This window comes from Haemaphysalis longicornis, unplaced genomic scaffold, assembly GCF_048455015.1.
Source record: "Haemaphysalis longicornis isolate Haplotype H1 unplaced genomic scaffold, Haemaphysalis longicornis Haplotype H1 scaffold_1, whole genome shotgun sequence".
Classification (NCBI taxonomy): Eukaryota; Metazoa; Arthropoda; class Arachnida; order Ixodida; family Ixodidae; genus Haemaphysalis; species Haemaphysalis longicornis.
The window spans coordinates 234,808,333-234,833,331 of record NW_027526203.1 but is presented as its reverse complement, the minus strand read 5'-3'; the positions used below and the strand labels follow the sequence as shown (position 1 = coordinate 234,833,331).

The window sequence follows — 24,999 nt, the reverse complement described above, 5'->3', positions numbered from 1 at the left end:
TCAGTGTGCGCTACTGGAGACGGCTGCACGAGGAACTGAAGGCGACCAACAAGAAGCGCAAAGTTTAAGGAGCTGCAAACTGAGCCGGCTGTCATTCCAGGTGCCGTAACGTCCATGCTCCAGCCTTTGGACGTGTCTTTGAACAAGCCATTCAAAGGTAACATTCGAAAGCTGTACGCGGAGTGCATTGCGAGCATGCTCTGGTGCCGGCCAGCAAGATAAAGGGACCGTCAGTGGAGGTGCCGTGCAGCTGGATATCAGAATCGTGGGGAATGATTGCCACAGACGTCATCAAGAGCTTCAAAAAGACGGGCACATCGAATGCCCTGGATGTGACTGAAGACCACTCGGTGTGGGATGGAGGAGAGGTCTCTGAAGGCGACATGGAATCTGGAGGTGATGACAAGGCAATGGCCAGCGATGTTAGCAGCACTGACTCGGACTAGGACTGTACCCATTTGGGTACCCAACTACCAAACGTGGGATGGTGAAGGTGGGCGGCAGCTGACTGCAACAAATAAAGTTTTGTGCTTCGTGCCTATGTCGACCCTGTACTTGTATTATGACGATAAGTCCTGTTTGGAAATGGCTTGGTTATGTATAATACCTATTCAAATCTCATTTAAGCTTGTTTTTACCCCTCGAAATTTTTTCCCCCCTATAATTATCACACCCCCTAACTTCACACTGATTTTTCCGGAAAAAAAGTGCGAGGATTATGCGAGTAAATACGGTATGGCACTGAAAGTCTCCCTAGAAGGCTTCACTTTTCACACCTGATTAGCTTAGTTTTAAAAAGGCATGGGAGGCACTGCTCATCAAAGCTGCATATTACCACTACGTTGTCATCCTATAGCATTTCTGGTGGCCAAGCGAAACAATGGACACAGATAACTGACATTTTTCCGAAAGCTTGCTGTAAAGCAAGTTTTCTCAAACAGATAAAGTTCTCCTGTAATGGCCAAGCAGCCACTGGCACGTAGTTTTTTTTTTTCAAGTTGAGACTGTGACATCTTTCTCAGCTCGAAGGGTCTAAGTTGTTGTACTGTGATGCAGAATTCATGTGGTCACCAGAATGTGAAGCCTCATTTATCCTCTGCACTACTTGTGACGACATGTGCAACACCTTGTTAGGCATTGTCACTTTAAAAGGCAGGCAGTCTTGTCCCTTATAGGTCTAAACAGTGGGTCTCTTTGATGTACCAGTCCTGTTTTTGTGGAGAGGAGGCAAAATACAAATGTGGTCCCCAAAAGTGCAGAACTGTAAGAGCCTCAGCGTGTGCCTGGCAAGTTAAGTGGAATGAGTATGGTACGTGGGGCAGAGCTATTCCAGGCAGTGTGAGGAAGTTGTAGCAGGCCTTTTTGATTAGCAGTTTTGGACTGCCCACGGCAGACTACCCACAACACAATCCAGCGCAAGATTTTAATACGCACTGCAATGTTACTCTCAAGGGAGCCCCCGGGCTGCCAGTGGATTACTGGGATGGCGGGCAAGTCGAGGGGACCGGGTAGCATCGAGGAAGGAACCAAGTTCCCAGCTCTACGCTAGCTGCCCTCCTTGACGGAGTGGCAGTTTCGGGCCCATTTAATATGGCATGTACGAAAAAGCCAGCCACTAAAAGCACATCCGGGTGCTTCCCCAGTGAAGCCTGCAGTACCCCTTTTTCTTAAAGCTCGCATTCAGTGCAGCATGGTAGCGAAATCAGTACGTTCAAATCAAATAAATCAAAGTCTGAGCATCATGTGTTGCTATTTCAAGCCAGCCTTATGGCCACGGATTATACTTTGGTCGTAACACTGGAACTGTTGCTGGTGCTGCATCACATGGTTGCTGTGTTCCCCTACTTCAGAATACAGGGTGGTGCGACGATAATTGAAACACTTCAAAAAATTTTCCTGAGCGAACCGCCGCTCTGTTCGCGCTTAAACTTCACACGAAGGTCGCATTGTGTGGTCGATTTTGTTTGAAACAGGGAACAACGACGGTACTTACCTGTTTATTCTGAAAATAAATAAAAACGATTTTCGCCTATGGGAAAATGGTGGCCGGTTTGGACGTGCGAGCCAGCGCAAGCTGATTTTGGAATGACGGCGCCACCTGGGGTATGCAGAGCGAAACGCACGTTTGGGATTCACGGTAGGAAGGAGCCAAATGGTATAGCAGACGATTAGAATATGTGAAAGCAGGTTTTCTGATTGTCTGCTACCTCATTTGGCTTCTTCCACGTTGTCTGCTACCTCATTTGGCTTCTTCCACGGTAGGAAGGAGCCAAATGAGGTAGCAGACGATCAGCAAATGTAAAAACAGGTGAGAAAACAAGTCCATCGTTTATTGGCAACAATGAACCTTGCGAATATTTTATTATGATTGGTATTAGCTGTTATGCAAGTATTTGTGATCATCGTAAACTAGAGACGAAAGAGGTTTTCTGATGTCTGCTACACCATTTGGCTCCTTCCTACCGTGAATCCCAAACGTGCGTTTTGCTCTGCATACCCCAGGTGTCGCCGTTGTTCCAAGATCAGCTTGCACTGGCTCGCACGTGCAAACTGGCCGCCATTTTCCCATAGGTGAAAATCGTTTTTATTTATTTTCAGAATAGACAGGTAAGTACCGTCGTTGTTCTCAGTGTCAAACAAAATAGACCACAAAATGCGACCTCCGTGTGAAGTTAAGTTTGAGCGCGAACAGAGCGGCGGTTCGCTCAGGAAAAATTTTTAAAGTGTTCCAGTTATTGTCGCACCACCCTGTCTTTCTTTAGAGTACTGGCTGCTGCACCCAGTGCGCATCCATAAAACACTCCTGAGCTGAACTGCTGCTGCTGCAGGCATCCACAGGGAAATATTTAGGGATTCACAGGGAAAGCGTTGGGTTCTAAAGGTCGTCGTTTTTATTCCCCACTGGTGTGCAGTTGGGAAGGGCAGTGCGAGGGTGAAGCGGATGCTGCTTGCTTTGCCCTGACTGTACAGATAACATGTTGCTATGAGACTGTTTTTTATTATTGTTATAGCTTATTGGTGTTGACACACCACATTTTTACTTTCTTCGTACCACGACAGCTGCATTGCAAGTTTCATGCTGACTAGATGCAAGCAGATTGCTCCAGAGCAGGGGTCGGCGACCTGCAGCTCGCATGCGGCCCGCGAGGCAGTATTATGCGGCCCCCAGCACGTCGTCAGAACCCCCCCCCCCCCCCCCCCCCCCTCCCCGTCACTTCCTATCTGAAGGCTGACACGCCAGTTTTAATTTGAAATGGGGTTAGGCGGGAGACAAGAAAGAGAATTGATCGCTTCATTGTTGCCCATCTTCACACTTGACCGGAATATTGTCAATTATTGTGAAATAATATTGTCAATTCGCTGAATTTTTCAATTTGCCTGCAAGCCCTCCTGATGGTTTCCAACCCCTGCTCTAGAAGATCATGATCACACCTGACATTTTTGTCATCTTGTTTCTGGCTGCAGAGCACATAGCAGGGCAGGCGCATATTAAAGGAGTACTGACACGAAATTTTCGTTTTTTTTTTTTTTTTTTTTCTGCTATGGGTGCCTATTAGCCTACTAATCATAAAATGGCACATTATACGGTCGATCACAGCATAAACAATCATTTATGGCGTCGTTTATTCGTGTCAGTTCTGGTTTCGACAAAACAAACGCTGAGCGACCGCCATGACAAGAGGGTGCACGTGACGTCGCCATTCTTGTCATACTGCTGCCGATCTGGATGCGTGTGCACGCGTGCGCCCAGACCGGCCGAGGTTTTTACCAAAACCATGACGTGACCCAAAACCATGACGTGATACACACGGCGTAGCAGCCGGCGCCAACCGCAGCCAACGCGTCGGCTACGTCATGGAAGCCCCGACGTCGGCAGTTTGGGGCAAGGAGCAGATGTCATGCTGGCCCGCTCTGGGCTTTTTCGTGCAGGCAACGTTTATATGGATTTGTAAAACTTTTTGTATTGGTGCACAACAGTTCTTAATCCCGTGCGTCATGAATTAGTAAGTCCCATAGAAATGTGATCAGGTGAGTCCCTTAAAGCACTGAAGAAACCTACAGAGGCTAGTGAGAGAAACACCTTGCAACATGGAAAATAAAGAAAGTGACCCGTAAAGCCTAACGCTGCATGTTAACAGTTTGGCCGCTGCAAGCGAATAAAAAGTCACCGAGCACAAAAGGATGGGCGTGCCCACTGCAATGTCTCGACACCGGAAGTGGTATGTAAAATGGCACCGCAATGCATTTCTGTAACCGCTTGTGTGTCCAGCTTGTATTGTTGCCGGTCATGCATGTCGTACAGTGGCTGCAACTAGACAAGTGCTTTCGCCAACCGCAAGCAATGAAGTGCTGCCTGTCAGCCATCCCTGTTCATCTGTGTGGCGGTGTGCACAGTCTGCCTGTGACCAAATCACAATAAAAACGCAGCTTGTACAAAAGAGGGTTCCACTGGAACCTGCCAGTGCAATGAGGTGTGCAGCACTGGTACCGTGCGGTCACATTCGAGTACAGCAAGTTCAAGCTTTCGCCAGTTTCCTTTGTGTGAAGGCAGCGCAGCCCTCGGTGCACCCAACATCTGTTAATTCCCTCCAAGGCCGTATTGCACATGTCCTAAACAGGCAATGAAGACAAAATGCAAGTTTGATTCAATCAAAAGATTGCCTCGTTAGAATAACACTGACACCACTTTCAAAGCAAATTTCACTCATGAGCTGTATAATGAGGAAAACAGATAATGGGCATGCGACACCCTGGTGACTTTTCTGCACTGAACTTACGGCGTATTATGGGCAGCTCATTGCGATTGTCTTAAGCCAACAAAATCCAACTCAAATTAAGCAGGGATAACAAGCCTGTGGAACGAGCTATTTGCACTTATTTAGTGCACACTCTTTTTATAGCAGTAAGGATGGTGGGGTAAACGATGAAAGTTAGGATGGTGGGGTAAACGATGAAAGTTATGAATTAACACGCAAACATACTATTGCACTTAAATTTAGTGCACACTCTATAGCAGTAAGGATGGTGGGGTAAACAATGGAAGTAATGAATGAACGTGCGCCCACTGTGCTGTCCATAGCTTCAATGCTGTTCGGCGCGGTGGGCTTGTCTGACATGACACTCGCCAACTGGCATAAACAAATTGTCTTGCATGACCATGTTTGTCGTGCACACCCCAGGTTTCATGAAGTGATTCCTATCAACCGTAACAAAAATAAGCCAGGTACAAATCCGGTCAAAAGCAAAGTGAGTGCAGGCAGCGGTTGAGTGCTATCGTTGTGCCACCTAGGAAGCTGGACGTTAAACAAGGCAACTAAACATGTTTCGCTGTTTGCTGCAGCCTTAGTCAACATACTAGCATTCGTTTCAGTACCTGCCCTGGAAATGTCATAGCTGACGTCACAAAAAACGAATTTAGCGGGAGCATTGAAATTTTGGCTTAATGTAATTTCTCAGTGAATAAAGCATCGTGTGCTGCCAGACAAGTGCCGGGGTAACTATAAACCACCAAATCTTTCGAATAGAAATAAAAACTGTTGGCACGCGGCGTGCGAACTGACAATAAAAATTGTTCCAACGTGACGTGCGAATAGGGGCCCCGGATAGACGCACGCTAACTTTACCACGGAAAAAAAAACTTCCGTTCGTTCCACTTCAGGCTGCTTGCTTATGTGATTTATAGCAACACTACTGCTAAAAACAAAAGCTGACTGATTTAACTAGTCAAGCTGACTTACTTTTCAACGTTCGTTTCTATTTTGAACTGTGTTACACGCTGACAACCAACAAAGTTTTAACAGTGATAACTGAACCACAAAAATACTCTACTTTACTTATAACTAAGCTTATGGAAAGTTTGTGCCGGATTTATTCTGCGCACGGAATAACATTTATATATACAGTCGAGCCCGCATATAACGGCCCCACTTAAAACGAACTTTCGCATATAACGAACAAAACCCGCATGGCCGTCAAAATATACGTTATTTCAATGGCATAATATCCCACCTACAACGAACGTCTTTGAGCTCTGCCGATCGGTTACAGCGAACGGCCGGTGCCGCGATGTGGGTTGAAATGACGGCCTCTGCCCAGCTCTGCTGGCGCAGGTCACTTTCCCGAACCTCCTTGCAGGCAAAACGGGAAACCGGGATTTTTCCGACTTCTGCCCAGGCAATGGCTGGCTACATCGCTTCAAGATGCGGCACGGCATTGTTTTTAAGTTGAGTGTCGGCGAGGCGGGGTCCAAAAGTGACCAAGATGTTGCAACGTGGCTTGAAAAAAACGGAGAAGTTATCTCAAGCTGTGTGGAGCGCGGCGTCTACAATGCATATGAAACTGTTATTTTACCAGATGTTGCCGGATAAAACGCACGCTATGAAAGGCAACGCATGCACTGGTGTGAAGCATAGCAAAGTGCGCGTCGCAGCTCTTCTGTGCACTAACATGGATGGCAGCGACTGCCGCGTGCCCTTCGTCATCGCAAAGTCGAAAAAGCCGCGTTGCTTTAGGAGCTACGTGCCCGTGCGCTACAGGTACAATGGTAAGGCTTGGATGATGCGCGACTTATTCGCGGGTAGGCTGAGCGAGTTCGACCGTGACATGCAGAGGCAAGGCAGGTGCGTGCTGCTCGGGATGGATAACTGCTCTGCGCACTACATGCAAACTTCCCTGACGGCAGTGACCCTGCTTTTCCTGCCACCCAATACCACTTCGAAAGTGCAGCTGCTTGATTTGGGAATAATACGTGCCTTAAGGCATCGTATAGGTGCCGCATTGTGGAGCACTTGGTCATAGCTGTTGACCACCTGGCAGCCAACTTGCCGCTTCGAGGTTCATTGTATTCAGCTGTAGAGATGGTGAAGGCTGCCTGGTCGAAGGTGACAGCCACTTGCGTGCGGAATTGTTTCCGTAAGGCCAGCTTCGTCACAACCTGAAGCTGAGCCTGATGCTTCCGATAGTCAGTCCGGCAGCGATTTGTGGCAGCGAGTCATCGACTCCGACATGGTGGCCATGACCTCGGCTGGGAAGATTTCGTTTGTGCCGATGAAGATGCTGACACTGCGGAGCCATGCACGGACGAGGGTATCGTTAATGAAGTGCAGGGCAAGAGCGATGCGGAGGAATCGGACGCGAACGACGACGAAACTTCTGAGCCTGCGCTTATAAGCGCGCCTGTTTCAACATAGAGGACCTCAAACAACTTGTTTACGCCAAGGACCTCGGCGAAGATCACGCGGCTACTCTAAATAAACTGGAGACCGCCCTAATCAAGTCTTCACTGCAGAAACAAACAGCCATCACGGACTTGTTTGCGAAAAAATAAATTGTACATCTTTTTTACTGTGGTCCATTTACTACGAACTTCGGGATATAACGAACGGAGGCCGCGTGACACTCAGGTTCGTTATAAGCGGGCTCGACTTACTTCAAACACGCATAGTTATTGTAACTTCCTCAAGGCGATTGGCGGTGAGCACGACCACGGGCGGCGTTGCGGAGCGCGTCTCCGTGACGTCGGCTTAGGGATTCTCGCATTTGTCGTCTGCTTCATTCGGGCCCACTCTCCCGCTGTTTCTTTGCGCTCGGTTGACTTTTTATGCTTGTCCGGACGAGACTTCGTAACTCTTTATGATAATAAAAGACTTAAAATCACATACACTAGCTCAGGGTGTGATTTAAAGTATAGTTTTTGATACCGCTCCGAAAGAAACACTGCCGGCGTCGAAGCCGGTCCTCTGCAGAGCGCGAAGAGTTGGAGCTATTCGTCAGCTCCTGTATCCAGCTATCTTTCAAACAAAGGGAACAGTCAGCTGCTAATACCGACAACAGCGAGAACGCAAGACCAAAACAAATTCGCAGGCCTTTGGGGCTGTCGGTTTTGGCAGAAGGCATTACGATTCCCGATAATCGTATGTAAGGTAAAGCAGTTTCTGACATTGGTTTTTGCAACCTCGAAAGTGTTGTATCACATCACTTTCATGGCATGAAAGTATGCCAACATGCACTATGGGCCGCAAAAAATGTAGGTTGAGCTCAAAAAAGCCTATGTGTAATTCGCGTGCTGGTTTTATACCAGGCTTCTAACTAGTACGGAGCCTTATTGAGCAAAACGAGACACGTGTATGGTAAAAATACAGTAACACTATGTTTGTTCAGACCTGGAGGCATATATTTCGGTACGTTTCCCACAGCCATATCATTCGTTACACGTTACAGTTAAACTCCACACAAGCAGAGGAGTAGGAGGAGGAGGAGAAAACTTTATGTAAAAGAGAAATTGAGCAGATTAGAGGGCGGGGTCCTCATTCCAGGACAAGAGAGTAACAGTAATTTTCTTCAACTTATATATAGAATGCCATCCCGAGTAGGCCAGGCTTCGTTCTTTACGCCCGAAAGGCTTGGGAAGCAATAATGAGCTGCTTATACATATTGTAACGGAGTGTTTTGGTTACTGCCTGCCGCTACTGTAGCATGAAGATTGCAGTGAAGAAGTCGAAACGTTGAAGAGGTTTTAAAGGTTAACTTGTTTAATTTACTGATGACATTGGTGACATTTAGCACATACGAACTTGAAACAATTACACTTATTACATAGATGAAAAAGACAGTCAAAAGATTAAGGGTACTTAGCGGGACATAGCTGGCGGGCGAAGGGCTCCCGGCGGGAGGGCACGACGACGGGCGGCAGAGTTTCTGAAGTGAGCTGGTGCAGGCCGCCCTCTCGCTCTCAACAGCCAGAGGGGCCGCGTTATATTTGCTTCGCGCTGTCCGGTGGGGGAAGTATTGGGGGAAAAAGCGCATCCTAGCGTGTGCGGACCCCCTGAAGCAAGTCTAAGGCACACCCGCAGCCAATCAGGAAGACGCTTCTTAGCTCCAATCAGACATGTCCTCGCCAAAGTGAAAAGAAAAAATCACGCACAGAAGACACAAAGTTCAAACTCGAAGGCGCCCGTTTCTGGCAAAAGAATTACTGGTGAGAATAAAGTAAAGGTATACAAACTCGAAAAGGAGAAAAGACAGGCGGCCGTTTGAACGAGACCGAGGGTCGGAGAACATAGCGGCCCGCGTAGGCGCGCAACGGGGGTCGGAGACGCCAGTGCGTGCGGTAACACAAGATGCGTGGATGGTCCCTCTCGAGAGCCGCGTCTCTCGGGTTCTCTCTCTCTCTCGGTCGGTCAGCGCGCAGAGACAAACTTCGCATGCGCTTCTTAGAAAAAAAGGGGGGGCCAAGGCATCGCCGCGTCCGAACCGCTTTCGCACAAAACACTTGGGAGGAAGAGCCCCGGCGGCGGGAACAGAACTCCAAACAAACAGACAACATCAAGATACCTCGGCTTCGCGACAATATTCACCGGCATACCTCGGCAAAGTTGGCGCGGCTCACTCAAACTCACTCAATTTTTTTTTTCGAATCACCACTCACTCAGACTCAATGCTGAGCAGCACATCTGCGCTCACTCAAACTCAAACTCACATTGAGCGCCAAACTCAGAACTCACTCGGACTCAAACTCAAAATGTACTCAGAACTCAAAATGTACTCAAACTCAAAGTGTAATCAAAACTCAAGATGTACTCAAACTCAAAATGTACTCGAACTCAAAATGTACTCAAAACTCAATATGTACTCAAACTCAAAATGGACTCAAAACTCAAAATGTACTTAAAACTCAAAATGTACTCAAACTCAAAGTGAACTCAAAATGTACTCAAAACTCAAAATGTACTCAAAACTCAAAATGAACTCAGAACTCAAAATGGGCTGAGAACTCAAAATGAATTCAGAACTCAAATGGTCTCACAGAGATTGAGACAGTGAGAGATTGAGTGTGAGAGAGTGAGAGTGTGTGAGTGAAAGAGAGAGTGTGAGTGAGGGTGAGTGTGACAGAGTGTGAGTTGTGCGAGTCTGAGTGAGAGAGTGTGAGTGGGAGTGAAAGTGAGAGTGTGCGAGTGATAGTGGGAGTGTGAGATGAGTCTGAGTGTGAGTCTGAGAGTGTGACTGTGAGTGAGAGTGATAGAGAGTGTGAGTTGAGTCTAAGTGAGTGTGAGAGTGTAAGAGCGAGTGTGAGTGAGAGTGAGTGAGCGTGTGAGTTGAGTCTGAGTCAGAGTGAGTGCGAGTGAGAGCGTGAGCGAGAGAGAGTGTGAGTGAGTGAGAGTGAGTGTGAGTCTGAGAGTGTGAGTGTGAGATTGAGTGATAGTGAGAGTGAGTGATAGTGTGAGTGAGAGAGAGTGTGAATCTGAGAGTGTGAGTGTGACTGGGAGTGAGAGAGAGTGAGTTGAGACAAACTTCGCATGCGCTTCTTAGAAAAAAAGGGGGGGCCAAGGCATCGCCGCGTCCGAACCGCTTTCGCACAAAACACTTGGGAGGAAGAGCCCCGGCGGCGGGAACAGAACTCCAAACAGACAACATCAAGATACCTCGGCTTCGCGACAATATTCACCGGCATACCTCGGCAAAGTTGGCGCGGCTCACTCAAACTCACTCACAATTTTTTTTTTCGAATCACCACTCACTCAGACTCAATGCTGAGCAGCACATCTGCGCTCACTCAAACTCAAACTCACATTGAGCGCCAAACTCAGAACTCACTCGGACTCAAACTCAAAATGTACTCAGAACTCAAAATGTACTCAAACTCAAAATGTAATCAAAACTCAAAATGTACTCGAACTCAAAATGTACTCAAAACTCAATGTGTACTCAAACTCAAAATGGGCTCAAAACTCAAAATGTACTCAAACTCAAAGTGAACTCAAAATGTACTCAAAACTCAAAATGTACTCAAAACTCAAAATGAACTCAGAACTCAAAATGGGCTGAGAACTCAAAATGAATTCAGAACTCAAATGGTCTCACAGAGATTGAGACAGTGAGAGATTGAGTGTGAGAGAGTGAGAGTGTGTGAGTGAAAGAGAGAGTGTGAGTGAGGGTGAGTGTGACAGAGTGCGAGTTGTGTGAGTCTGAGTGAGAGAGTGTGAGTGGGAGTGAAAGTGAGAGTGTGCGAGTGATAGTGGGAGTGTGAGATGAGTCTGAGTGTGAGTCTGAGAGTGTGACTGTGAGTGAGAGTGATAGAGAGTGTGAGTTGATCCGAACCTTTCATTTGATACCTTACACGCCTTAGCCTCATCAGTTTCACTTTTCACCCAATCTAATGTGGTCATTATTCTGTCCTAAGGGGCGCTGCCCAGTCAATTCAGCTAATTCAGGACAGCCCCCGCCCCCATATCCCCCCGGCTCTCACCTCTTCCTTTGTGGCTCCTAGTATATCAAGCCGTTAACAGTAGCAGACGAACAACCAGCACGCCAGCGCCGCCGTGTGCTTTCCCACCACCCTTTCCCACGCTCTTAGTGGATCCGTGAGGAGGAAAAGTTAAGACAACCCTTTTTATGACCTCACCAGTCAATTGTCATTCTCGCGCCCAGCCGCGAAAATTAGGTATACAGCAAGTGCTTATGGCCATGAAAATTCAGCAAGAAAGTAAAAAAAATCAGACACCCAGCTCCCAACCGATCATGCAGATCGCGATTGGTGCCGTACCCGCAGGTAACCTGAATTCCGAGCCCACAGTGACGCATGAAACTTAAAGGAGCCATGAAGAGAAAATGCAAGTTGGTTTTATTCGAAAGATTTCGTGTTTTATAGTGCCCCCAGCGCTTGTCCGGATACAAACGGTGCTTTATTCACTGAGAAATTAAACAATTTAGGTTAAAATTTTGATTTTCCCGCTCAATCGTGCGTTTTCGTGGTCCCAAATGACATCACAGGAACCGACCGCTCTGCAGCCTAGAGCAACTTCATTCACGCATCCGCCGTACAGGGTAGAGATACGTATACGCTGGCGCCGCCATTTTCGGTTGCTCGCTCGCCGCCGAAGCAAGTCATTGTGTCAAAACCGCGCTAAAATTATCGCCGCAACGCGGTTTACTGAAGAAGTTTGGATCATATTGTCTGTTTCGCGTTGCTAGGTCTTGTGGGAAACGAAAATAATAACGCGTTGAGCCCGTTGGCCCAATTGCGGCGGCACGGGACCGTTCAAAGGTTGTCTCCACCCTGTACAGCGGTGTTGGTTTGTTCCCGCGTTTCTTTACGTTCCGTAACCTAGATGGCGCCACCATACCGTGGCAAGCGTTTGGTTTGTTTTTTGCCCGCATTTAAACCTGGCATGTTTTTGTTCTGGGAGAAAATATTCGTTCCCTGAAACAGTGCTTGCTCGACAAATGGGGTCACGTAAGACACCGTTGCTTGCATCAATCGGCCAGTGTCGTCTGAGACAACCCCAAGCCCCGTAGTGCTGTGCAGCTAAACCAAGCATGCTGTGCGCAGTACGAACAGCAGAACGCATCAGTACTTCTATGTTTACATGTGCTTTCGTAACTTCGACTGTTTGTCCCATCATTCTTATTGCTTTGTAAAGAATGTGCCCTAAATTTAAGCGCAAATCGCTCGTTCGTCTAGTTTGTAAGACCTAATTTTCGTCTGCTTCTGCCAGCCTCCGCCAATCGCAGAGCTTAGCTCATGTGACATCATAGGTTTTGTTTCGGGAAATGAGTTGGTGGGTCGCATGACCATTCCCGTTTTTCCTAATTATGTAGCTTATTTGAGCGAAGTTTACGTTAAAAGTGGTGTCAGTATGATTCTAACGAGACAATCTTTTGAATGAACCAAACTTGTGTTTTCTCTTCATAGCTGCCTGCTAGGCTACTCATGTGTACTCAAACTCAAAATGGACTCAAAACTCACATGTACTCAGAACTCAAAATGTACTCAAAACTCAATATGTAATCAAACTCAAAATGTACTCAAACTCAAAATGTACTCAGAACTCAAAATGGACTCAAACTCAAAATGTACTCAGAACTCAAAATGGACTCAAACTCAAAATGTACTCAGAACTCAAAATGGACTCGAACTCAAAATGGACTCAAACTCAAAATGTACTCAGAACTCAAAATGGACTCAGAATTCACTAGTTCTAAGGCGTACTCAAACTCAGTCGGGATCACTCGGCTCAAACTCATTCAAGCTCAAACTCACCATGCCACACTAGCCTCGCGCTCACTCAAACTGAGTCCAAATGAGTCTGAGTGAGTGGACTCATGAGTGAGTTCGCCGACCTCTGTTCACCGGTTTCGATTTTTCTTCTACTGAGAACCGGCACGTATAGTATTTACTGAGTTGATATAGCGAGTATATCAAGCCTTCAACACCGTAACCATGTCATAACTGTGCAGGTTGAGAGTCACTTCGTTATAATAACGATGGTTACGATAGAAATTCGGGGCACAAAAATCGCCTTCGAGTACTGAGTCTGGACAACGTGCACCGTTTCGTAGTGGCGTAGCAGAAACCTTTTCATTACATTTGCATGTGAATAAACAATGCACGCTGCAGATATGCACCTTCTTGCATGCAGCCATAATGAAAGCCAATTTATGAAGACGGTACTGCATGCCTTACAGACTGAAGAAAATATCCACATACGTTCCTCCCAAATATCCTGAAACCTCCCAATAAGACGTTTGTAACGGTGCAAAAAAAATTAATTGGTTGGGCACAGAAGAAACATTCATGTGATACAAGTCAACAACAACAACAAAAGAAATATACAAGACAGTCGTTTTATTTCCCTCTGTGCGATGCGCGTGAAAGGGCCCGCTGCTTGGTGCGTAGCATTAGACTGTTGAATCTCCATAAGAGCATCTCAAAGATACTTTAGGGAAGCCTACGCATTTGGGTTCTTATCGAGGAGCTCTCAGCACTGGGCCTCGCAAATAAGCTAAAGGCGAGTTAGACATGATTATCTCACCGATGCGCTGAAGAAAGTTGTTTTCTCTTTCCTCATGTGTTGCAAACTAGTGCAGGATACAGCTTGAGATCATTCAGAGGTGTCGGGAGCTGGGAAAATAACTTTATCACTGGAAATACGCTTTTTAATGCACGAAAGCATCAAAGCGGGCGATTTCTAGCACAGGCACTGTTGCCCCTCACAAGCGGAGTGTAGCAGGCGACAGCGAGGGGCGCCACTCAAACCTCTCGCGCAGGCTAAAAGGAGGAAAATATTCCACGTTTTGATTGGCTCCTGAAAAGTTAGGGACATTTAGGGAATTTGTTGCAGCGAGCCAGCGAGCAGGCTTTTGTTGTTGTTGTTAAATCTTTTATTCAAAAAGGGAAGGCCGGAGGCCTTGGGGGGGAGTTGGGAGGGGAGGATTTATGGTTGAAGGGGGCTCGTATGAGTTCGTGGTCTTCGGGAGGCGGCATCAGTGTATTGTTCAGCATTGAATGGTCCATTCACTGGTGTAGGCCATCGCCATATAACTCGCGCTAGACCGCTCTTAGTGGCGAACCGTATTATAAGGTTAAGGGTGTGTTCATCTAATGTGAGGGGATCGATACGGATTGAGGGATCTGGGTTTGGGGAAGTGAAATTCCGGTATCGAGAGAATTTGGAGCATATCCAGACCAGGTGGTGCAAATCAGCCGTGACGGCTTGCTGACAGTATGGACATTTTGGGTTGATGTGGGGGTAGTACCATTTGCGAATTGTTTCCGGTGAAAATGATGCATCTGTATAGAATTTGTTAATAAATATTTCTTGGGTTCTTGTAAGGGAAGGTCTGTTGGAAACGTGATCCTTCGGCGTAAGTTGCTTGAGTCGGAGTTTCTTTTCGTGTTTGTACCGGTGTATGCGAATGGCGGGGGGTACGCTGATATTTTCGGTCGTGTCCAAGCATTCAGGAAGGTCTGAAGGCTGGGCGACGGCGAGGTCAGCGGAGGATAGGAAAGAGCGAGCCTCCTGCGCAGCTTCGTGGGCTGCCTGATTCCCCGGTGCCGCCAAATCATGGCCAGGAGTCCAGTCTATGCGGACTTGAATGCCATGCAGTTGTAGGGTCATTGTTTGCCGGATAATTTGGTTTACGGAAGGGTGCGTTGAAAATGGTCGTCGAAGTTCTTGAAATGCTTCGTAGCAATCGGTTAATATTCTGATCTTTTTTGGTATAGGTTGATGGTGGTCGTACATCAATTAGTAGTCAAGAGCATAGGTAATGGCGAGTAGTTCCGCTTCCGTGGGTGTTACAGGAATTTTGGAGTGTCGGGTTCCTTTAATGGTTCGGTCATCTGGGGAAACCCAGGCAGTTCCAACATTTGGTGGTATCAGGCTGGCATCAGTATAAATGTCGATTTCGTCGGGTTGTTTTGTGCTCAATAGCCTCTGACAACGTTTTTGTCTATCGAGCGAGGTGCAGGCATAGTCGTCTCATCCTCGCCTGTCGTCCTCTACAACTGGATGTTACATCTGGGTTGCGTCGTACGCATCAGCGGCGACGCTAAGTTCGTCCCGCGTATCTTCGAGCTCGACGGACATTTTCATGCGGTCGCCGCAACTGCCGGTAGCCGCCCGCCAACCCGCAACGCCCCAACGCTCACGGCACCGAATCGCTGCACCTCCTCCGTAGCAGGTGCAGCGGTTCTCTGCACCGCGGCGGCAACGCTGCTGCACCATGAGCAATCGAGAGACGCGGTGCACGGCACCATTCCTGCAGCGGCGAATCGAGCGCTTTGGTGCACCGCACCTTAATTTCAACGGTGCAGGCGTTGCAGGGAATCGCGTCTGAATCGAATGGAGCTGTTGTTGGTTCGGTCAGGAGAGGTCGTTGCCACGGAGGAATAGGTATCGGGAAATCAGGTAAGGGGATGTGATCTTGCTTATCCCAGGCCGTGAGTATGGCACCTTGATGGGTAAGTTTCCGCTTGAAGTAACGTTGTATTGGTCGGTTTGCTCTTGAATAATGTTTTCAATTGGTGGTAGGGCAGCCGCAGATTGGAGGTTAGAGATTTTTGTATGGCGCGGTAAGCCAGTGATTGTACGAAGAGTCGCATTGTGAAGGACATTAAGAGCGCGTCGTTGGGTACAATTCAATGTGTAAGATTGGGCTCCATATGTAGAATACCGACTGCAACGGCGCGGGCAAGTGTCTGCACTGCTTTTTGCTTTGCTCCTCCATGCTTATTAAATAGTCTTCGTATGGCATGTTGAGTCGAATTCCATTTCTGTTTTAATACTGACGGGGATGCCTAGTAGGCGAATGTGGTCGAGTTTGGCGGTGATAGCTAGGTGTGGTGCCAACGATGATGCAAGGCGGACTAAAGTCAGGAGCTGGGTTGCGGCCAAAAACTAATAGAAATTCGGTTTTATTAGCGGCTAAGGAAAGCCCGAGATCCGGTAGGGTAGATTCAATGCTTTCTACTGCATTTTGCAGGGCCGTAATCATAGTTCGTTCATTCGGGTAGTCCCTTGACTCGGTCCATATTGTGATATTGTCCGCATAAATAGTAAACCTCGCACTAGTGTCTCTTTGAAGGTTCCGGGCGATCCTAGTCATGGCTAGATTAAAGAGTGTGGGACTGAGGATCGAGCCTTGAGGAACTCCTCTGTCCAGGTAGAAGGTACGAGGGGTCCAACCTGGAAATGTTCCTTGAAGCTTGATGGGGCGGGCTTCTAGGAAGTTTCGGACCCATATGTCTGTGCTCGTTGGCTAGGAAAGGCCTTAGCAAGTTCATCGAGGATGGCTCTCTGACTGACACAGTCAAAGGCCTTTCGGAGTTCCAGTGCGAGTATATACGTAGTCCGGGAGCCTCGAACAGCTTGAGCGATTAATGACGCGTCGCACCAGCCATAGGCTGTCGGTAGTGCCGAGATTCGGGCGGAAACCAGGGGCGGTATTCTCGTAACTGTCCCTTTTGAAAACGTCCCTTTTGCGTCCCTTTCATCGTGACGTACTTCCGGTTAAGCAATGGGCGTTGGCAGTAGGTTTGCCGCGCTTGCGTTACGTCACTTCCGGTTGTTTGCTTTTAGCCAATCAGGGCTCGCTAAAAGGGACACTTTTGAAAGGGACGCAAAAGGGACAAAACTCGAGAATACCGCCCCAGTTTGCGCTGGGTGAAGGTATGGTTCGACATACTCGAGGTAGTGCACTATTCGATTGTTAATGAGTCGTTCGATGAGTTAACATAGGACAGGTGTGAGGGAGATTGGCCGAAGATGGGAAAAATCGTTAGGAGAGGTCTGTTTTTTGTTAGGTTTCGGTATGGGATAGATGAGGGCCTCGCGCATCACCTCCTAGGGAATTCCCTGTAAGAAGCTGAATGCCGGCGTCTAGCAGCAGACGACGCAAGAAACGGCTGGAACTTACGCTTCCTTTGTAATTATTTCAGTTTTGGCGGGTGTCTTGCTTGACGATAGTTTTTTTTAATGTGGAGCGTGCCTGCCTGACCGTGTCCATGGTATCGCACCGAGTTTGTCCTGCGCTGGTTCCTTTATTCTTATTTATAAACTTCAACATTTCTTTCTCCTCTGTGTGGCCCTACTGCTGCGCCGCACCAAGCAATCATCAGACTTGAATGACGTCTTCTTCATTATTTCTCCGACACTGAATTACCTCTGCGTTTAAGTTTCTTGCTTCAAGAACCATGAGAAAATCAAAGAAAAATTCGGCGCAGAGCTGCGAGATTTTCTAGAGGCGCGCGCGCGTACCCGCCGGGGTAATCGCAATAGCACTTTTACTTGTGCAGTGTGCCACTTTTGAGCTAAAAAAAAAAACGCAGAATGAGATATTGCCCCTTGAAGTCAGTTTCCACATCTGGTCATTCCAAAATGCACATTTATTGGCGATAGATGGTAGCGTAGCTTATTTGTGGCTCTAAGTCTAAACAAATTTGTGTTATTGCAAGATGCTTGATTGCTATGACACTAGCCCTTTGTAGTAACCGATGTAGAGCAAGCATTAGATTGCTTCCAACTTACAGGCCCCAAAGCAGATGTGAAGGCCAGTATTAAAATATGCAAACTTTTTAGAACCTGGCGTTGTAAGTGAACCTGCAGTGTAGCATATCAATCTTTAATCATGTGCTCTTGTGAAGACCTTTAAAATGTTCCTCGAACAAATGAATTATAACTTTTCAGCCAGAGAGGTACAACTTGAAATGGTTGTGAATGTTGGCTACCTGGCAGTTCGTTGTTTAAACTGCAGCATAATTACCAGATAAGAGACCAGGGGATGATGACGTGCAAGTGCTCGTGTATTGTCCTCCATATTATTTCCACGTTCCTGCAATATGTAAAAGGAATATAGGCTCCGGACAGCGAAGTTTGCCGGGCGACCGCAGAGCTAGCCGCGGCAGACCCGCGCAACTCTGGGTCGGTCCCGCCGCGCAGACTGCCTTCGGCGCCCAGGAACGGAACTTTGCAAAAACGTGTGTCGTAACGTTCTTTGCGTGTATATCTACTACATACTTCAACAAAATCTCACAGAAATGTATAATAGTAGGCGGAAGCCTCCAAATAAAACGGTGCGCCGATAAAGTGCTGTCGTCTTGCTGCCGAGCCGTAGGTTGACCCAACTGGGGAGCATGTTTGAAAAGCTTTGCATTCTCCCACGGATTCTTCTTCTCTCTTTTTTTTCGCAGATATCATGCGTAGTTACGGAATCTTGAAAAGCTCACCCTAAGCGAGAGGATTACATGCTGCCGTGGTGTACGAGCAGCTTGTTAGTAGGGTGGCTAGCAGGCGGTGAATCGTTGCGCTGCTGAGCACGAGGTCGCGGGTTCGTTTCCCGGCCGCGGCGGCCGCTTTTCTGATGGAGGCGAAAAGCAAAAACGCCCGTGTGTACGAGATTTCGGCGCACGATAAAGATCCCCAGGTGGTCAAAATTAATCCGGAGCCCTCCACTACGGCGCGCCTCATCGCCTGCGTTGCGTCGGCGCGTTAAACCCCACAATCAATCAATCAGCAGGCGGTAAATACACATAAGTGCGCATTAAATTTGGTAACAAAGAGGGCCCCCAAACACAGGTATAGCAGCGTAGTTTATCACCCAGCGGTTCTACTATGCTTCACCTAATATTTCACGTGCATATATCGCCGTATTAAATACATATAAACACATATGGGGCGGACACTTATAGGCGTGAACGGTCCCAAATGTTTGGCGAGCGATTAGATATCATAACATCACTGCCTTTTTTTGCTAAATAAATAATGAATTTGTTGTCTAAGCCGCTGAAAACAAAAAAAAAATAGAGATAAGACGTGCCGCACTCAAAGTTCGAAATATATAAACGCAGGACGAATTTTTTGCGCTCGGGGAGGAGGAGGAGGAGGAGGACAAACTTTATTTAACCCATCCGTTGTGATTCCCGTCACTCCGAACCCGTGAGGGATGTCCTCAGGGAACTAAACTTTTTTTTCCTGTGACTTTTGGTGCAAAGGTGTTGATGGTAATAAAAGCGCTACTATTTCTTTCTAAGAAAGGCCTCACGCCGGACCCGTTGGCGCAGAGAGAAAAAAATACCCGAATATGAATATTCCGTAATTTATTCCGATACGCCTCTTAGATGTTCTTCCTCCCCTTCCCCCCACCCCCTCCTCGCCCAATGGAATTTCTTGTGATAGCCTTCTCGTGAAGAGTTTCTTTTTTTGGGGCGTGTTTTTTATACAGCTGGGGTTATGGTCTACACCTGGAAGCCCAAAAGTTTCTTGGCGGAGCAGGCACTTATTAGCGGGACCACTTTCGCTATACACAAACATGTGAATTTCATACTGTGCGCTGCCGAGCACGAAATCGCGGGTTCGATTCCCGGCCGCGGCGGCCACTTTTCTGATGGAGGCGAAAAGCAAAAACGCCCGTGTGTACGAGATTTCGGCGCACGATAAAGATCCCCAGGTGGTCAAAATTAATCCGGAGCCCTCCACTACGGCGCGCCTCATCGCCTGCGTTGCGTCGGCGCGTTAAACCCCACAATCAATCAATCAATTTCATACTGTTACATGTATGGAGCACATTCGGATCAAATACCCATATGTAACACCCATGTACGTGGTCCAGTTAGTAGTTCTGCAGTCGCAAGTGCATTCACATGGATGGAATACCTCGCGCGGAAACATCGCGTAACATCTGATATATTTTCACACAAAGCCTCTTCTTTTGTGGATTGAACAATATAAATTACGTTTTCGTTTGAAGCAAAACATGTTGACCTTGAGAAAGTTATGCCCGCAGGTATGCTGTACAAGCGTTCCCCTTCTGTGCATCACGCCTATGCGGCCTTTATATGCCTTCCCATAAGCGAATTCAGCCGAATAAATTCTTCTTCATTCACCTGCACTATGTGGCAGGATTACTGTACACTCTCTTACTTCGTTTTAAACCCAAAAGGGGCAACTAATATGCTTCATCCGCGCTGCAAAAAGAGAAGCGCTCCCCAGCCAGGAACGTAACGGCTTGTGGGGACCGACCCAGTGTTGCGCATATCTGCCGAAGGGGGAGCTGGGTGTCGCTGGCTCCGTGTCGCCCTCTGGGCGCTGTCCGGAGCCTATACCAAATGAAAGAGACAGTTTTTAGTTTTATTTATTCCCAGCTCCACAGCCATACAAGACGACAGATATCAGAGGTGCCCAGCACAAATGTTGTAGGTGCATCCAGATTCTCGTTGAGACCTCTGTCACTGAAAAGTAAAAAAGAAATGCCATTTTGAAAACTGGTCAAGCACTACATATATTTCCTTAGGAGCCTCCCATTCAAAATTTAAATGACCAAATAGCTTAAACACCGTATACTATTATTGTGTTCCTTGCGTGTACGTTTTTTAGTATGCGTATGGACACTGACGTTTCCGCTGTATTTTTTCTTTTCTTTTTTTTTTCTTGTAGATGCTTTGCAGAATTCTGATATTATTCTTCGTTCAGTCTGCTCAGGTACCACACCCCTCATTATTGCCCGTGGGGCCATAAGGGTATCTTGAATAAACATAGAACACCAAATACATGGAACTACTTCTACAAATTAACGTTCCTGTAGCAGTTAAAAAATTTATAAAAAAAATAATAAAATGGCACATTTCCACAAAAACCCCTAATACAAATAAAAACACGGCCAACTCCAGCTTTCCTCAAAATTTTGCATACCAGCCTCTTTGGACCAGGCAATAAAACTGTAAACACCTTGCATACAATTTTGTTTGCACGTAAATTGCAGGCAGTAGTGGTCCCAGAGATTGGTTTTGGAGGGGGCGAATTTTGGGGGGGCGAATTTTTTTGTGGGGGAAGGGGGGGGGATAAAGAACCGTTTCCCTCCTTGCACCAGTTTTGTGGAGGAGGTGATAACCATGCCGGCATGCGCGGGTGTGCAGAGTAACCCGCTTGCGCACAATCACTTTGCGGCACAGTGGTTTTTGGCTTTTGGCCCCCCTTAGGCGGTACAACGGCTGGCTCGAGCCCGCATTTCTGACAGTTGCAACGCGTTTGCGACCTCGCACAACTGGGATTCTTTAAAAAAAACTAAAAAACTGAGGACCTCTTGGAGGGGGGGAAGGGGGGGGGGGGAGCGATCCCCCCCTCACCCCCCCCCCCCCCCGGATTGCCACTGATTGCAGGCAGCTTAGCTTAGGTGTTGCAGAAGCTGTCGTGCAACCATGACGTACTCGCTCGTCTCTATTTTTTCTGATTTTGCCCCTTTACAAACAAGTCTCACCCTACAGTCTGCATGAGGTTGGTCGACATGTTAACGAGTTCCAAAAAAGAAAGCTATTGCATAGTGCTTTTTTCTAACACTATTTTAAAGTTTTTATTCTCACTCCTGTGACACCTGAGGCTGATTCAGCTGGAGCGCACTCCTCGGTGGGCAGCAAGTTCTATGGCGGTCCTAAGTGGCAAAGACTTAGCAAAACAAAACCCTTTCTGATGTAAGGATGATCCTCTGCCAGGTGAGTGCAAGGGTAGAGACTGCTTGACCTTTGCACAATAATGCCTTAATCATGACTAAGTTCAGTTAGGTGTGCTCGACATTTCAGGGAAGTGCAGAGCAGAAAATGTTTTGAAGAACGACTTGGAAATACTGATGGCCAAAACGTTACGGCCTCTCTTAACTCCGAACTCAACACATCAGCTTAAAACAGCTAAAAAATACCTTAAGGAGTAGCACCACTATTAAACATTCATAACATGATTAGGCTCCACTTAAAGGAGTACTGACTTGAAATATCAAAGCTGAGATAACTATGCAAAAAGTTTCCTTTGTAGATGAAGATTTTAGTAGCAACCGTTCAGTATAACCAAATCAATTCTTAAATCAATCTTAAATCAATTGTAATAGTTGCATGCATCAGAAAGCTCAGAATGAGTACCCTTTTGACACTGGCATAAGCAAGACACGTGGGCTGCCTCGCCATGCAGTTCGCCTCAAACTCCCGACATCAGGGCTCCAGTGACTTAACCAACACACCGGCTGCTGGTGGCGCATGCTGCACTGCCTTGTGTATCATGTCACAGTTTTGGGACTGATATCACGGCCAGCCTGGCCGTGTTCGCTCACTCTAGCGCACACGTCCAGTCTGACCATGATGCAACGAAAACAGTGACATCAACAGCGCCATTCTCTCATGGCGGCCGCCTTGGTGTTCGTTTTGTCGAAGCCGAAACTGACACGAATAAACAAGGCTCAAAATAATTACAGTTGAACTTCATTATAAGAGACATGGATGTAAGAGATGAATGGGTATAAGAGACACTATTTACCCACATGGCTGACTGCCCTATCTTTCTCATTAAATTGACCTGTTTTATAACAGACATCGGATGTAGAAGACAGTTGGTTATAAGGGACAAGTCATCCTTGAACTTTAGTCCATAATCTCGCTTGTAACAGACATTTTAACTTCAGATGCAATGCCACCAGTCGCAAATTGCAGTTGCTTCCATTGCGGAAACACAGGTGGACGACAGACGCCTGCAGTCGCTATTTATTATAACTTCAGCAAACACACAGTGGTTCAGTCAGCTATGAAATGACGATGAAAAGAAGCCCTGCCAATGGAAATGCAACTTACAGAAGTGGTTGAAGCTTACTGCCATCCATTGGAGCGCGACCGCACATGCGGGCTCTCCCACTCGCATAGCTCCCAAAAAAAGAAGCATCGCAGATGTTGAGTCCTGCAAGCGTAATGAATAACCTGAGCACACAGCGGAAGAAGCTGCACGCTTTGGCTATTCATCAGGCTTGTGAACTCAACATCTACGATTCATCTTCCACAAACAGTGAAAGGAAGAAAAGCTTGTAGAATCAGTTGTAAAAAACAGAGTAAATACATTCATGAAGCAAACAAAGATTCAGAACTGTTTCATAAATTCTAGGGGCCAAACATACCTAAATTAGACTGAATCTTTTGCAACATGCTGTAGCGTTCTATTGAGGTTATTTGTGCCCACGTTGAACTAGGGTCTGATTAGTAAGTGAAAACATGATTCCCTGTTTATAAGAGACATCTCGTATAAGAGACAGAAACTGCTCCCCAGTACGTGTCTCTTATAAAGGGGTTCAACTCTATTTATTTACCCTGCGGTTGACCGTCTAATGTTCCATTCTATGATTCCTGGGCTGGTAGGCAGCCATAGCAATGGGAAAAATGTAACTCGAAAATTTCGTATAAGTACTTTTTAAAATATTTACGTACACACATGAACTGCATGCTAATGGCTCTTTCTGCCAGTTGTTGCCCCCATCTGTCTACCATTCCTCAGCTGAGCATGAAAGACTAGTACAATGAAGTGTCACGTTTAGATTTGACAAGTTTGCAAGCTTAGTGATTCACATGGAACTTTTTGTGATCTTTTTTGACAAAGATTTAACCTATAACATGGCTTGGCTGACGTACAATGCTTAAGCTTCACACACATACTGTACTTGTCACAGTTTCATTTACTAATATGAAGCTTCCAGCCTCTCCCTGATATGTCTGTAGTCCACCCAAAATGCACTGCAGGAAAGCCAACTTTTTCTGATGATGACGATCATGGGTGAAGTGAAAAACCATTAAAACACTTCCCATGATCTCAACAGAACCTAGGTCCCTCATGTTATGAAGCTGATGTCTATCCCGGGCTTCACAACGCAACTTAACTGTCCGAAGAGCTAGAACACTGATGCGTGCACACGACATACTCGCGAGATTAACGCTATCAAACACACGCATACTTACGATCGAGGCACTGCACTTCACACATCCAGGCCTGCGCTTCGGAGTACACGCCACCGGTTCAATCAAACTTGAGCAATGTTATGGGCTCCTACACGAAAGGAACAACAACGAAACGCTTGAAACTGCGGCCGGAGTGTGTGGGGACATAGCATCGTAATTTGAATTTAGCGTGCGCTGCATACTTGGACGAGAAACAGGGACTGGGAAAAGACAAACCACAGGCACGTTGGCTACTGTTATGGGCTCCTACACGAAAGGAACAACAACGAAACGCTTGAAACTGCGGCCGGAGTGTGTGGGGACATAGCATCGTAATTTGAATTTAGCGTGCGCTGCATACTTGGACGAGAAACAGGGACTGGGAAAAGACAAACCACAGGCACGTTGGCTACACGAAGCAGGTGTTGGTTTGCGCGCCGACGTCTGGTTTCTCTTTTTCCACTGTCTCTGTTCCTCGTCCAAGTATGCAGCGCACACTAAATTTGAATTCAAGATTATACCAAAATTGTTAACGTCACAATACTATCGGGAACGAGAATGACAGCTAGGAGGCCGAGGCAGCCACGCAAACAAGAATTCACGCAGCTTTAGGTACACAGTACAGTGGTATAAACGTATAAACACAAAAACTACAACAAACAAAATAATGACGTTACTGACCTTGCTGGGAAAATGAGCGCATAGATGCCCTCTTTTCCGCTCCTCCGTGTGTGACAGCTAACGCAGGAGACCGGCATGGCTGATCTACGCTGAGCTCAGGCTGAATTTATCTCTTGAAATGTCGCAGTAGGTATGTAAGACACCTAATCAGATAGGGAGATCGCACTAACACTAGCGACGGTATATTCACGCATTTGCAGCTTCATGTAGCAATCAACACTAACTGAAGCCACAGCTGAAGCGCTGGGTACTGACAGCGCAAATCGTTCACTTGGGGAGGTGGTGGGGGGTTGGGGGACGGGACC

At 47.0% G+C, this 24,999-nt stretch overlaps 1 long non-coding RNA gene across 1 annotated transcript; it reads right to left on the bottom strand.

Annotated features, from left to right (window-relative positions):
- Window positions 1–20,374: 20,374 nt before the first annotated feature.
- On the bottom strand, window positions 20,375–24,968 carry LOC144142836 (uncharacterized). The gene is made up of 3 exons (XR_013317055.1): window positions 24,695–24,968; window positions 24,035–24,122; window positions 20,375–20,506 (listed from the first exon to the last, which is right to left on the bottom strand). It is a non-coding gene; the product is annotated as an uncharacterized LOC144142836 (long non-coding RNA).
- Between the last annotated feature and the right edge of the window lie 31 nt (window positions 24,969–24,999).